General features: G+C 44.4%; 1 protein-coding gene across 8 annotated transcripts in view; it reads left to right on the forward strand.

The window, feature by feature from the left end:
- Positions 1–3,574: 3,574 nt before the first annotated feature.
- Kug (FAT atypical cadherin kugelei) overlaps positions 3,575–13,200 on the forward strand; it is a 751,012-nt gene continuing 741,386 nt past the window's right edge. For all 8 annotated transcript variants that reach the window (XM_076790508.1, XM_076790510.1, XM_076790512.1 and 5 more), the window contains exon 1: positions 3,575–4,053. The gene's annotated coding sequence lies outside the window, so the exon portion shown is untranslated. The remainder of the gene's footprint in view (positions 4,054–13,200) is intronic.

Consider the following 13,200-nt stretch of genomic DNA (forward strand, 5'->3'; position numbering starts at 1 on the left):
CGTGTAAGGCGGCTTTAACGAGGCAGTAAATAAGAGAAAAACCGAGGAAACACGCGGTTCAACAATCAAATGAGAGAATCGGGCTTGTAAATAATGGTTGCCCGATGGAGGGCACCAGGGGCCTCGGCTAATTCCGGAGATCTCTTCGCGTACAAATTGGCCGGCGAAGAAAAAAAAAGGAAAAAGAAATACACGCGACGAGTTTTAAAACCGATCCTAGAGGCCCGCCGGTTCTTAAACGCGCCTCCGGGCAAAAGACACTCGAGAAACTTTCCTCCGGACATGCGAGCACAGGCACGTAGCAAAAAACCACCGGGGCGCAATTTTAGAAACCGAGCATTCGCTTGATGCGTCCTTATCTCGGCGGCTATCGATTACATTTGCATACATATTATTATGTTATCGATATACATAAAAATCCGTGGCTCGATACTATTTATAATCGTACCGTAAATAATTCCGCTCTGGATTCGGTTTCGTTTAGACAGGCGATCGACGTACCGGGTGTTCGGCAGATTCTTGTAACTGTATAATTTCTTTCAATATTTCTAAATGCACTTCCTGTAAATGCGATCATCCTTCTATTGTTCCAAATGCAGAACCGGAGGAATGATCCCGTACCCGAAAATTCAAAAAATGATAAAACTTTGGGGATTTTTTTGCTGTTCAAATTCACTTTGAGTGATTCGCAGTGTCCGACGCCATAATCCCCACCCCAACGAGACAATACTGTAACTGAATGACGATTTTGATATTCTGAGTCAAAATGGACCCCGACACCACCGCCGGAGGGTTAACGCGGTCACAGTGCGGGTGGTCCAGGAAAAAAATGTCAATCTTTTCCGTTGCACGCGGACAATGTTGTTTTTACAAGATACGAATGTTACGTTGTATGAATGAAGCTATTATGGCTCGAACCGCAGACACCACTGTTAGCGACGATTTCTTGAAACAGCAAGATACAGTAATCGCGAGTACACTGACGAACAGCTGGCTATTACAGAGAACTATATCTCAAGATACAATGTCAGATAAGCAACTTTATGGCCTGCAATATTGCCAGAAGTTGTATGTTATTGTGAGAACGAATATCCAGGTCATCTGCCATGAAACAAACTTTTTTTCCACCGCCTCGAATGTATGGTGAAACGGTACGTAGAGTAGTCGTAATTGAAGAAATACAAATTACGAGAAGATAAAATATTAAATTACCCGATGCTGATTAATGAAGCGTGGCCACGGATAAAGCAGAATAAATTGTTAACCCAGTTCGAGAACCTGACGCTAAAGTTTGCTAACGATGCTAAAATAACCAACGGACCTAGATATATATTATTTTTCGAGCGAAACACGCATCAATCATTAAAGGAATATGTCCATTTATCAAGATCCCAATTATAAGGTATTAGACACCGCGATAGAATTGCAAATACCGTTATTAATGATTCATGAATCCGTGGAACTTAATTCTTCTCCAACAATCAAGCCTCAATGCGAGTCGGTTATTTCTGTTCGAATAACAACGGCAAATTCTATGCGAAAAGGGAAGAAATAATTTAAACAAACCTGGGTTCTACGCGAAATTGTTAAAAATTCGTTTTCAGCGTTTCGAAGTTCGCGATCATGGTCTGGTAACTATAAAAATTTCGTTAAATGTCTATGCTCTTCTCGAAAACCGTCGGTAACCAATTAATTTTCACAGCGTGCAGGATACAAACGATACGAAAGCATACAGCTAAAAAAAAACACACGAGACTTTCTCCGAGAATTCGAAGTCACTCGAAGAGCAGTGAGCAAACATATACGAAGCGCAAACATTCGAAGACACGCGTTTTAGAGTGGCTGCGAATGAAATTCAAACTTTCGAAGTTCGATTATTCAAATCAGTTCAAGCACGAACCCATACTCGGAAAAAATCGAAGTTTTTCTGAAATTCCAATGGCTCGAACTATGAAAATCTATGAATCGGTACCTTTTTATTAACACATGAAAATTTATCGGTCAGAATTCTTACCAAACACATAAAAAATCACATGAACGCTAAAACTCTAGTGCCCCTTAAGTGAATTTAAGAGTGTGAATACCATTGTTAAAGTAAAGAAGAACGTTCCACATGGTGACTTTTTCTTCCAATTGATGCTAACAATTCTTATGTTGCATAAACATCCGCAGTTTAATTATCACAGGCTAATTAACCCAGATCTAATCCAGAACTCGCCTAGAGCTAACCTAAACCTAACAGAGTTGGATCAAATACTATTTCAAATAGCAAATGGGTAGTCTGTTTTATTTGAAATTATACGAGCATTTCTGAAAATAAAATATTGTATTTGTCAGAAAGCTTTTAAAGTAATATTTTATTTGAAGGATTCGGAAAATAGTGAGAATTTTATGTGAAATATTTTGTTTATTTTAATTTATTCCTTCTCGTAAAATATTAATGTACAGAGTGATTCTACACCTCCAGATTGGTATAGATTTGTAAAAAGAATCCGTGAAAAAATGCCCTTGTCCATGCTTTTCAAGGTCAAGTTTTGACTCCGATATCTTCAGACAATGACACCCTCTATCGGCCATTGGTCGACGTAAACACTTTATCTAGCCATCATCTGGCAAGCGGACAATAGTATTCAGCTAACCTCCATACTACTCGCGGCACCAACCTCCCCAATATCAAGATGGTGGTTCCGTCCCATAACCGATTACCTGCAATATTCATAAAAATCAGAAATCGTTCGCCTTTATCTCGGAGACCTCCTACCACCGTCACCGAGGGTGAAAGGAAGTCTTTCATACAAAGTCGTCGAATCGTCCGAAGAATTTTTCCAGGCTTTATCTCGATTCCGAGATAGTCGTCCACGGTTGGGCCCCCGGAACCGTGAATCATCCTGGAATATAGGTCGCCTCAAATTCGCCGTGTGAGTAGACGCGGGGGCCGGGTCCATTCATCACGGGCCGAATATCACGGGACGATCGGCGTCGGTGAGGTCCGTGGTCCGTGGAAGAGGATCGCAAGCTGGAACACGACCGCCGCGCCGCGCCAGTCAAACCGAGACAGAGCTCGGAGCCGGAGCGAGAGAAGGAGAGAGAACTGCATCGTTCCCGAAGTTGCGTGCACGGTGTGCACCGGTGCATAACGCCCGGCGAGCTTCTCCCAAGTGGATACGGAACGAAAGAGCACGGTACACACGAGCTGGATATTCGTATACCGGACTAGAGGGACTCGGCTGGAAAAGGGACCGGGTTGGCTGGTCTGTGTAAGAGATCGTTCGTGGAGAAGGGATCGTCGTCGACCGGCGGAACGGTGCAGAAGAGGAGAGAAGGGATTGCGCGTGAAGGGGAGTCGTTCCGCGGGGGAAGAGGGGTAGGGTAAGCGGAGAAAGGGGGGGTGGGGATACACGCGGTAGACAGAGAAACAGCCGGGTACGGTGGGGTGGGGGGAACACGCGGTGTAAGACTGCACGGGACAGACCGAGGAACGTAGGGAGAGGGAGAGAGAGGTATGCTAGGCTCGCCCTGCTCACGAGCCGCGCGCCGCGCTAGTTTCGGCTTGCCGCTCCGACGTGACGGACGTTCTTATTCAGTGGTTACCGGCTCCCACGTGGAGGCGACCCCTGTGCTCGGACGTGTGTGCAGTTCTCCCCGTTTCTCTTTGTTTTGATAACCGCGTGTGATTTCGACGTATAACAGTGATCATCGGTGTGACAGTGAAAACGGAAGAGGCCAGCGCGAGTCTCGCGAACCACTGCCGGTTTTTCCGTTCTGTTTCGTTTCGTTTCGTTTCGTTTCAATTCGTCCGGTTTCGTTCTGTTCCGTTCCCCGTTCGGGGCGAACGCACTCGAGTGAGTACAGTGGCGCGAGTAACGCGAGAGAGGCAGAGCGGAAGGTTTTGTGACATTCGGACAACCGAAGGTGGTTTTGTTGTTTCCATACACGGCGGCCGGTCACGCTGACATTTTTTTTTTGGATTACCTGAAGCGAAGCGGCGGACCACCGACGAAACCCTGGCTCGTACGCTGCAGGGCCGGTCTGTGAATCTCGACGATTGAAAAGGTGCGTGTTCAATCTTTGTTGCGCGCTGTGCTAGTATACTTGCCTAGGCGAACCGTTTGCCGCGGCTAGTCTCCGTGAAATTGACGGGGAATCTTCGGTGGGAGAGTTTTTCAATGTCGTCGCCGGTTGCTGGCCGTGCAATGGCGTTTCTGCGGGCACCGGTGATGTTTACGAAGCTCTCTTTTCGAGTCCTTCATCGATCGCACGTTCGATCGCGTGCACGAGACAAAATGGCGTCGGCGATCGCGATCCTTGGTTAGACGACGGGAAAACACGAATTTCGATGCCATTCGGAGAGGGATGATCGAAGCATTCGTGCAGACGCATCGTGGCTCTTCTGCACTCGTGCTCGCACCGTTGCTGTCCGTAATTCTATGTGGTTGTGCGGTTTTCGGTTGGCTATTCAAAAATCGACCAATCAGAGTTGCAAACACGGGACCCGTTCGAATCGGGTTTCGCGCGGAAGATAGGCGAATGGGTGACTTACTTTTGATACAATTTATGAGATCGGTACCGAATTCTTTTAATATTAGCAATTGAAAGAGATTCACAATACCTGGTCGGTAATTTGTAACGAATGCCGTCCCTGGTCAAAAGTGTTGGACGAAAGTTGTTGATGTGCATCCGAGCGTTAATTTGCTTTGCGTAATAACAAAAATATGCTCGATGATACGATATAAAACTGTGCAGCGTGTCGAAGCGTTGGAACGCTTCCGATGGTTTGAACAAAAAGGCTGAGATTGTGGACTTTCTCGAGTCGGTGTCAACTTTCTCTGAATTTCTGAAACACTCGTGTATTAGGATTTGTAGACTTCGTTTCCGGGACAATATTACGTAACGCTAGGTTCACGGAGCGCTAACGGTGACTGTTTCACGTTACTTTGTAAAAACAAGGAGAACATATCCAACCAAGTTCTTAGGCCAAGAAATAAATATTACAATCTCGACAATCGTGAATTAAAAATATTAGAATGCGCCATTTTGAAGCGTTCCGCGAACCCAGTGACGAGAGTGTCTTCGAGTGAACATTTTCTTATTATGAAGCAAACGGGACGCAGCAATCCGAGACACGCAGTGCCTAATTGGCTCGATACTAACAAATGGAACTGTCGTGTTTGTCCCATGAAATGCTGTATGCCAGCGATACGGCTCGTATGTCGCCGAGCAAACCCCATCAAAATTTCAACAAATGCCCGAGCAGATCCGTCCGTACTAAACGTGCGGTAAGGATGAATGTTAATGCGACGCGAAGTTGTCTTTATCGTGGACGGGCGCTGCCAGTTTGTTTTCCGACGATAAACGTGCAGCCCGGGTCCGTGGATAGAGACGGGTATCCAAGGGGGTTCTGGGAACTGCGGATTTCGAGGGACACCTGACCCGTTTGTTTAGACCAGCGATCCCAAAGGCGGCGCGCGATGTTTTCGCCGAGGGTATCGGAAGCGTGTTCGAACCCGCGTGCAGTGTCAACAAACTCTCGACGTTCGGTTTCTCGGTTCGTTGCTTTGCGCCGTCCAAGGGCTACGCGTACGAAGAAACAGTCGCGGCTGAAACGTTTAGCGACGCGGACCGCGTCCCGCTAAATATGAAACGCGGAATTGAATGTCGCCGCGGCGGGAAGAATTTTAAACGACGCCGCGGAGAAATTTAAAATTTAAAATCCCTTCGGCCCGGCCTCGCCTAAAGACTTGCAACCCGCTGCGACCGCTATTCGGCACTTTGTGCTGCTACTCAGCAATCGCGGCTGACGATTAAAAAATTTTTTGCGGATTTTATGCATTAAAAATTGCCAGGACAATTTTTCGGAACACTGTAAGGTCCAGCGAATTCTCTTAGGTTAGTATACGTTTCTCGAGGTGATAATTACTTTTGTTACTTACTGTATTACAATTGATCTCTTTATTATTGTAAATGGGTAACTTATTACTAGACTGTGAATTTTAGATTCATGACAAAAGTGAATAGTTAAAATGTTAAACGGTGAGGAACAACATGAGACTAAGTTGAAAGTACCGTTGTATTCGTTTCGGTTGATTGAAATAATTAAGAAAAGGAGTAACTATCTATGTAGCGCCTATGGTTTGCAATTAATACCAGTTTTTATTTTTCATAAAAATCCGCTAATTATCACACTAGGATCTTTCGTGCGACTGTTTTCAGGAGCATAGCAGGGACATGAGACAAAACAGATTTTATCGAACTAGTTTCTCACTTTTTAAAGAAACTTTTTAAGATAATTTTTATTTTGCATAATGATCACAGTGATGACATTTACGGTGGTTGTACGCGCTTGAGTGTTGACGAGACCCTTTTATATTTTTATTTTAGATACTACTACCGAAACAAACGTCGATGGATGTAACGGCATTTCAAAGTCAAAGGGACGAAAACGGCAATTATTTTATCACCGCCCTAATTAAAAAAAAAACGAAAATCGTCGAGATTCAATTTTTCCTAATTCCGACAGCAACAAATGTCCAACGAATTGAACAAGGGCGTTTCAAGGTCGATTTCTGCATTCGAAATGTTTTCCCGCTGGATCCAGCTGGAGTATAAGATGATGAATGCGATATTTATTCGCATGAAATTAACACGACGAGGCGTGTTCCTTTCCACGGACACTGAAATCCTTCGGGGACCGGTGACTGTTCTATCGGGGACGAGTTTCTTAGTTCCGAAACCAGTTCTCGAAAATTTTTTTCCCTCGTCCTCGTGCTCGTCGCGCAACGTCGTTTCTCTGCGGCCACAGGAAGAAACATTGGAATTCGTCAGGCGATGGGCAAACTTTTCTTCCCGGCCCGTGGAACGTAGCCACGGTTTTAAAGCGGATAGACCGAGAGAGAGAAAGAGAGAGAGAGAGACGCCGTCGGAAGGAACGCCATATTTCATTACACTTGTGCTCGCGAGATCGTCGAGAGCGTGCCCGTTCGAGAGGTGTAACTTCGTTGCCGACGTTAGTTTACGTCTTGCCGCGACGTTGACGCGTGTCGAACAATTTTACGCGACTCCCGACGTATCGGCATTTTTTACAACCAGATCAGAGCCCGGCCGAATGCGCGGTCACGTTTACCTGTTAACAAATTTCGTCGAGATTAATTGTAGACTGCGCGAGGCAGTTTATCAATTTCTCCGTAATTGATGGTCAATGCTCGGAAGCCAGATACTGGAAATTTTTAGACAGTCACGCCGGTATGAATTATTTAAATAGTTCTCGCGTGGATTTATAGACTGGCCGCGAACGTGTAGTCAGGAACAAGGAAAACAACTTTTTCGAAAAAATTCCTTTGCACGATCAAATTTTACGTCGACTTCTTCTTGTCAATCCTGCTGCGATAATATTCGGCAGAGATGAACTGGTCATACGTTGACCGGATATTGACACTAGGTTTATGGGACTCGTCAAAATGACTGGTTCTAATTAAAAAAAAAAAAAACAAACTATAATGTCACAAATCATGTCGTAATAGCTAAATTAAAGCGGATGTGAGCCCAAGGTTAAAAAATGCTTAAAATTAAAAAAAAAATTGGGGCAATTAGACGATACGGGGAGTTGGTAAATTACAATGTGACGTATTATCAAATTTTACGAGGCGATTACCGGCACTGTAACGGCGTGTGTGATCGGCCCGTCGAGATTTAGTGTGTACGTATGCACTTTTGCGGTGCTCGAAAGTCGAGGGCAGTCGAGAATCGGCTGCGCGTTGCGTGCAGCTAAGAGACCGGGCCGAATTCATCCGCCGATAAGATTAATGCACTAAAAGCGTGCGATCAGTCTCTCTCTGCCAGTATATTTCTCACAGCTTCGCCGAACTATTACCTACCGGCCGGCCGCGATACGCCGTTAAAGGCTACGTACGTGGGTTTCCATGGGTGCTTTGACCCCTTGTCTTAGTCCGCATGTTAACGAGGCTTCGTTAATTACACCTCGTGAGATTACGACAGGGACAGGTGGCCGACGATTATCCATTATCCGTCCTAGAAACGCTGGTCGAACGGATACAACCGACCATCGGAGATAACTGTTGATTAATACACTCCATTCGTGACGACGGAATCGTTGTTCGATCGTGCCGCAAGAAACCATGGGTCCCCATAGCCCTCTCCTCTCGGCGGACGTTCGACGAACGAGACAATAGGAGAAAAGAATCCCTCGGGAGATCCCTCTTCCCTTCTCGAAAGGACAATGCCGGAAATTCATCAATTTTGGACCTGCCTGATAACGGAGGCTTTTTATGGGACATTTATTTTACAACTCACCTGATTAATCAGCCATTGTCCCTTTTAAACGACGATGTATTTAATCAAGTAATTGCTGGATTGCTGTCGAGGATATCGGAAAAAATCCTAGAAATACAGTCATTTCTATGTATATGTCGCCAAGGTCTGGATGATAAACGTCGCGAAATCGTCCGGCAAGACCCGCGTTGTTGACATATATCGAGAATTCACTGTAGCTGTCATTTCAGAGCAACGATCGACAACTGTTTGCTCAATCATATTTCACCATTTTGCACAGTAAATTGTATATGAAGTATTTTATTGTATTCGAGTGGCATTAATGTACTCTGAATCTGGATTAGGTGGTCGACGTCAATTTGCTAATGCCGATAATCGCCGTTTTCACCTATAATTTAATTGATACGCTCAACATGTACGCACGCAAATATAAATCGTGATTATATTCAGTCAATCATTGTCTGCCATCGAGCAAATTTTACCCAGTCGTCAGCAACCGAAGAAAACAATTAACAAGCTCTGCTGCGTCCGGTTTCACGCTTCTTTTCAACAATTTTCCCATCGCCTCTAGCAAGCTTTCTTCGGCAAACCGGGAACAGTACCGGCCAATTTCCGGCTTGCAACACAAAGATTTTCCTAGCAAAAATCTCGAAACCGGTTTCGGCAAATTCTGGATCCGTGGTTGAGGGCGAGGCGAGGAGAAAACGTGTATCGAATTTCACGATCCACGGCTGAGAGAAAAGCATTAGACTCGTAAAATCGATAGTGTCTATGGGCCAGGGTGTCGTAAACTCGAGCACGACAATAAATACGTCGGTAAAAGGTTGCCGGGTGTATAAAGGCGACAACGATGGGTCAGCTAATACTTCGGGAGCAGCTGCCGCGTCTTTGACTCCCCTCTCCGGCGGAGCCTCGATCCTCCTGACAAAGGCTAATTTTATGGAGGAAAGAAAACTGGAGTGGTAACGCACTCCATGCTCGCTCAGCGCGCCTGGTATTCTTTTCGTTCTTAATCTGACGCCGACGATCTTCGTCTTGTGTGCTCCCGCTTCGGAAACTTGATGAAGGTATCAATAGTCATCGTTACCGTGTTATTTTATATCTTCTTTGCACTCCAGAATGATACTCTTTTCACCTGCTGTGTCGGGGAGCTGAACAAAAATTTATTCCTCGATAATTAGACCTTGGATGTTTGTGGACAATTTTCTGAATAGATTACGCGAGCCAAAGAAAAATTCGTTTTCTAAAAATTATTTTAATAAGTTGAAAATCGGTGCCTTTTAATTTTTCGTCGATTTTATATGTCACTTATTCATCGGTACACCTGAGAAAATATTTGCGCCGCCTCTTCAAAGTGAAACGTGTGGTTGTATGGTTTGCATAAATTTGTTGCACGCACAAGTGCACAAGGATGCACAAGTTCGGCGACATCGAACAAAAATCCGGAGAACCACGAGCGTCATAAAATCTCAGTCATATACTCGCAAGTCTGACCTGTTCTTTACAGCCCATCTTTATCGCTGTTTCCACTTCTTGCGTCCTTGACCGCCTCGTTACAATCTCGGTACCGGTTCCGCGCGAGTTTATAGCGAGGCATTAAATTTTTAAGGGGACAGGGTTACGTCCCGCGACGGGCTTCTCCAAAAAGGTAATTTTCCTTCGGAACGTTCGTTTGAGTTTAATTCGAATCGACGCGCGGGAGCTCGCCGGGCTTCGATGTGAAGTCGCGTTTGTTGAACGGAATTAGCGCGATGCACAGTTCTCTGAATCGCGGTGGTGTCTCGCACACCGCTAAATGTCACTCGCATTTTAAATGCTTTGCAAGACCCCCCGGTGCAATCCGAAGCAAACTCGCTTCCACTGGTATCGTAACCAGAGCATGAAAAAGGCGAGGACCGAGCAACACGTGCAGCGTCGAAAAAAAAAAAAGAATTCGGAAAGGAGAGAAATGTATCTGACCCTTACGTGTTTCCCGTGCGCCGTGACCTAGAGTTCCTCGAATTGTTCGGGGTTCGTTCAACGTCTTTTAACCGAGCTTTCGATCGGGGAAACCCGCGGAACGATCGACTTGTCCCCCGAAGTTCCGCGAAACTTTGTTCCCGTGGTAGACCGTGGTTGCACACACGATCAACTGCGATCATGCGCTGCTGCAAGAGGTTTTACGACATTTTTAATTGGCTCGCGAGAGAACCCACTGCGACAAGTACAGGGTGTGTAAAAATTATATGTCACGACCACCATAGCGTGATTCTACACCTCTGGATCGGTGGAAATATGTTTAAAAAATGCACCGCAAAATTCACCTTGACCTTGGAAATCAAGGTCAAAGTGTCGACAAATTTTCTTTTATTGCATCGTATAGTACTCATCACTCAAATTGTTCGATACTTTCACCTTAAGTTTCGAGGTCAAAATGAATTTTGCGGTGCATTTTTTTCACAGATCTCCACCGATCCGGAGGTGTAGAATCACGCTATGATGGTCGTGACATATAATTTTTATACACCCTGCACCTTGAATTAACGAGTACAGTAGAACCTCGCTCGTTGCACGGAACGGGGTCGCAAATGCGTGCACGAATCGAGATTGTGCGACGCATTGAAATAGGATTGTGAAGAACAGAATGGGCCAGCAAATTAATTTACGTGTAATCTCTCTCGCTTTATTATGCTATTGTGCAGTGTCGTCAGATGAGGGGAGGGAGCAGGAATAGAGGGGAAGGAGTTACCCCCTCTCTGTCTGTACCAGAGTCACAGGGGAAGAAAGGGAAATTAGAGTGGGGGAACAAGTCTTGATGTGGCGACACTGTGTCGATGGTCTCGAAAGATGTCGCCGTTGTTCTACCACCTCGCCAATACAGCGAAAGAGACAACCAATCGCGCGATCTGTTTCCCCACTCCCTAAGCTGCTCGGGATATTATGCAGTAACCATAATCCCCAGTACAAGTTCCAGAACTTCTACAACTCGTGGTGGGAGTCGCCTAGTACTCAACGAACGAGGATTCCGTGCGATAAACGAGGTCCTACTGTACTTGTGACTACCGTTCTGTATTTTATACGACGAAAGCCAATTTGAAAGAGTTTCCATTTAATCCTTATGTCAACAACCCGATACCCACTTTCAATTAGTTTTTCCAAACTTCTTTAATATTTTGGTTGACAAATAGCAAATAGATTTTTATGTTCTCGGGTGATCACAAATTAGTTTACATTTGAGGCATAAAAATATGCATTGTAACTAGAAATTTTTATCGACACGGTTAAAGCGGTACCCAGAAATTTGATGAGACTTTTTTGATTAGAAAACAATATAAAATTTTGCTTCAGCACTTGAATGGTAGAACTCGGGTCCATTTTGACCCTGTATTATAACGCCTAGCTATTCAGCTCCTGGTGATGAATTTCAATTGTAAGTTGGGCAATGTGGCGACCAATGGGTCTAGATAAAATTCTATTAAAAATATGCTTAAAATCGAAACCGTTTTTCGCGCGTAAAATTCGTCGATTGAAATTATTAGTGCAACTGAAAAAATTCCTGACCGAGGGTCATAAAATTTTTAAGAACTAGCGCACGATCGCTGATAGTAAATGTGTTAGCACTCTCCTGGCCACTACTTTGAGGAGGACTTAATGTGCAGGGAAAGAGTTGGCTTGTACCATAGTTTTGGAAGATAAGAGTTTATTTAGGTTGCATTGTAGATCACGGTGACACAGTCGCGTGACCGAGTGTATGGTTTCAGTGCCAGGATTTCTTACCGGGAACGCCCAGAGTTTGTAAATTGAAATGTCCCGAGTGCCGCACACGTGAACGTCGCTGCAGTCGACGGATTTCTAACTCCCGTGATCCTCTCGCACGTTTCACCGGTGGGAAGATCTATAACGTTTCGTAATACCTTCGCCGGGATCCATTGTAACATGATGAAGTATCAAGAGTTCTTTCAAATATTTACCCGATGAATTCCACTAAGCATCTTTTTCTCCCCCGGTGCCCCATTCAATTTCCGTAAAGTCAACGTTGCATTTTTCGAAATCGAGTCGTCGGAATAACGCAATTAATCGAATTTTCCTTGATGGATTTACTCGATGGCATGGAAATGTTGTTACACAGCGTACCGAAACGTTCGGGTGCATTTACACGCAATGTTTCACTAATTTGCTCGAATTCTGTTATTTAAGCCATTAGACGGTACTAAAGCACGCGAACCGAGCATAATACACTTTGGTTATCGAGCAAAAACGAAACCTTTCAATATCGGTCGCAATATTGCTAAGTAATTTATCGAATATCTCGCCAAGTATTAATATCCCGATAAACATACCCTAATAGTTTTACGCGTTGCATTACGGTCGGAATCAATTTATGAAAACCAACACACCGCTCCCGTATGGAAGAAACGTGCACGTGCGTAATGCACCTGCAACGTTGCGCGTGACCAACGAAATATGCATGCTGCTTTTTTTTCTGCTTCTGCTCCTCTCTACACGTATTTTCATTTTTACTCGTTTTTGTCAAACCGCGGATCCATCTCTATTTTTTTTTTTTTTTAGTTGGAGTGTTAAATTTGACTCGCGGTCAACAAGAAGAATAATGAAAGCCCCTGCTTGGTTGAAAAAAAAAAATTATTTCTCCCAAGCTCTTGACAACTTGCGTCGAGACTGTATGCAAAGTAAACATTTTCTGCGAGCAGCAAGGGTTAGAAAAAATAATTTTGTGGATAAGAACATTCTCACTGTTTCTACCATTTCGTGTTTTGTTTGCCCAATTTGATCACAGATGCACAAAATTCTCAGTTGCATAAAAAAAAACGACTCTTTACTGAAAGCATAGATAGATTAAAACTCTTATTATTTTCGTAATGGACGTTATTGTCACGTGGACAATAAAAATATTTTTCGTTCTGCGGTCTCAGTAAT

Source organism: Halictus rubicundus, chromosome 7 (genome assembly GCF_050948215.1).
Source record: "Halictus rubicundus isolate RS-2024b chromosome 7, iyHalRubi1_principal, whole genome shotgun sequence".
Classification (NCBI taxonomy): domain Eukaryota; kingdom Metazoa; phylum Arthropoda; class Insecta; order Hymenoptera; family Halictidae; genus Halictus; species Halictus rubicundus.